The sequence below is a fragment of the Vigna radiata genome, chromosome 8, assembly GCF_000741045.1.
Source record: "Vigna radiata var. radiata cultivar VC1973A chromosome 8, Vradiata_ver6, whole genome shotgun sequence".
Lineage (NCBI taxonomy): Eukaryota > Viridiplantae > Streptophyta > Magnoliopsida > Fabales > Fabaceae > Vigna > Vigna radiata.
In genome coordinates this window covers 7,970,882-7,973,905 of record NC_028358.1, presented here as the reverse complement: position 1 = coordinate 7,973,905, position 3,024 = coordinate 7,970,882, and positions in this window count along the sequence as shown.

Here is a 3,024-nt window from a genome sequence, read left to right as displayed (position 1 = left end):
AGGAAGCAGAAGGAATTTTCTGGCACTGTCATGATTCACCTTATGGGGGTCATTTTAATGGAGAAAGAACTGCTGCAAAAATTCTCCAATCAAGGTTTTATTGGCCTACCTTGTTTAAAAATTCTCATAATCATGCTAGAAATTGTGACAAATGCCAAAGGACTGGGGCTATTTCAAGACGTCGTGGGATGCCATTACAAGGCATTTTAGAGGTTGAAGTCTTTGATTGTTGGGGCATTGATTTTGTTCGACCCTTTCCACCATCTTTCAACAATGAATATATATTGGTGGCGGTAGATTATGGGAGTAAATGGGTGGAAGCTTTGACATGTCCCAAGAATGATGATAGCACGATGATTAATTTCTTAAAATGGAAAATTTTCTCACGTTTTGGAACTCCCAGGGTACTCATTAGTGATGGGGGATCTCATTTTTGTAACTCGTAGCTTGCAAAAGTACTCAAACATTATGGTGTGAGACATAAGGTGGCGAATGGTCAAAGACTCCAGCACTATTTGGAAGGATAAGTGGAATGCCTTTCCACAGTAATGAAGTTGGTGGATCCGTGAGCTTATTGGGTTAAACTAGTGACGTTAAAGAAGCGCTTGCTGAGAGGCAACCCAATTTTGTAAACTTATCTTTTTAATTTGGAACTTATTTGCTTCTGTTTGTAGTATAGGTTTTGATGTACTTGGTTGGAAACTTTATCTGATATGATGGTTTGACTATTGATATTTGAATGATTGCTATCTACTTGAAAGCATGAATAATTTTGCCCAGGTTTCTATGATTGAATCAATTGCATGCTTGTGTCTGATAACGGTCTAAAAACCGTTATTCTTATACATTAATTTGATATCAAAACACAACCTTTATGATTTAGAATTAGCTTGAAATCATGCATTTTGTTTAAGTTAGAGAATAAGAGAGCCAAAAGTGGTTTTAGAGATATTATGCTTGGTTTTACATTGTTTTGGCAGGATTTTACGAGAATTGAATGATGAAGATGAAGAAGGAAGGAATTGGAATAGAGGAAGGACGAGCAAAGATGAAAAGGAGGGGCCACGACCACCGCCCAACGCCAATCTAGCGTTGGGCGTCCAAGTCGCAGACCGTTGAGCGTTCAGTAAGCGCTGAGCATCCAGCGTGGCCACCGTTGAGTGTTAGCTAGCGCTAAGCGCCTAAATGAACGGGAGTGAGCCGAATTTTTATGCTTTGATGGACAACATTTGTACTTAAGCTCTTCTTTTTGCTTTGACCTGCATGGTTAGAAAATTGACTATTATTTTGCATAAGTCGACTAAACTTTCTTACCATCAAGGTCATCGATTCCTTTTCGTCCATGTCTGTTTTTGAAATGTTCTTGCTTGAGACTTTCAGAGCAATGGACTGTTGAGATTGTTGACAACACAAACTCTATATCAATCTAGTTTTTTATGATGACAATGCAATGCTTAATAACAGTACACATGTTGCTGCATTACATGTTCTTATTCTGAATTGATTGTCATATCTGCTGAACATGTTTTGATGTACTTTGATGTATGTTCCTTTGTTAATTGTGTGATATATTTGTGGAACATGCTTGTATGATAATGCGCAGTAAAATAACTTTGATAACAATACATATTTTATGGCACATTTTAGTAAGAGGAAAATCACGAGCACTTTTACAAACTTATAATTGTGTGACAAAGTTCAAGTCCAGTCGAATACACCTGTAATGGATTCGACTATTCTAAAACCTTTGTACAGATTTTGAGAACCAGTGCTTTGTGATGTTTTGGATTGAAAAGAATTTTCAAATGTTTTTACATGTGTCAGTCGACTTTGTCCAGTGTACATTCGACTGTATTATTGATCTGTTTTAGAATTATGCTATTCTTACATGCTCCAACGGCTATATTTTTAAAAGTCAGTTAAGCATTAATGACTTGGTCAACTGTATTGAATGTGTGTTGATTTTTGTTGACTGAGAGCCTCTATGTTGACTGTCTGTTATAAATGTATTAATACAATCGACTGGATTAGTAGGCTATTCGACTAAGAAACAATCTGACTAACAGAAAACTATAAATTGGCTTAACACGATTTGTTTAGAGACTTTTTTGAATATAACATTTTCATTTCTTGTTTCAGATTGAATTCTTTGTTTTAACAGCTCCAAGAATTCTCCAAGAAGACGGTGGTGATCTATCTTGAGAGAGATTCAAAAGGAGAACGCTTATGCGCTGACTGTGTGATCAGAACTGCACAAAGAAAGTGCTTCTTGATTGATCTGTGAAGGCTTGGCATCCTGTGAAGACTGCTGCATTGTTTGAAGGCTTGGCATCCTGTGAAGACTATTGTGTTAAGGCTTGGCATCCTGTGAAGAGTATTGGAATTTACACATTGAGGATTGTTCGACGTGGGTTCAGAGTGCAAAAGAGGGGATTCTTGCTGCAAGTTTGGTTTTGGTTATTGCATCTATATTTTGGTTTTGGGTTAGAGAGGAGATTTATATTTTTGACGTGAGGTCTTCTATAAATTCCTTGTTGTAAAAACCGCAACCTATATAGTGCATTTGCTTCTTGGATTGGAAGGACACTGGATGTAGGCATTGTTGGCCGATCCAGCATAAAAACCAGTGTTTGATTTTCTCTATCCCTGCACTCTTTATTTCAGTCGACTATACCTGTTAAGTTGTCAACTACGTTTTTCGATGCATAGAAATTTTAACTAGTAAAAAATTGCCTTTTTACAGCGCACATTATGCCACGGTTCACCAGAAACCGCAGCATAATGTTGCGCGGTGGCAGTTTTGTAAATAAATTGAACTTATATGCCGCGGTTCCCCACACAACCGCGGCATATACCCAAGTCAACCAACCCCTTCGACTCCACGTCAGGCAAAAATATTTAATGACAGGGGAATAGGCCGCGGTTGGTCAGAGAACCACGGCCTATTCCCCCTGCTACCTGCTGTCAATTTAATACAGGGGCTGACTGATGGGGAATGTCAGCAGGTAGCAGGGGGAATAGGCC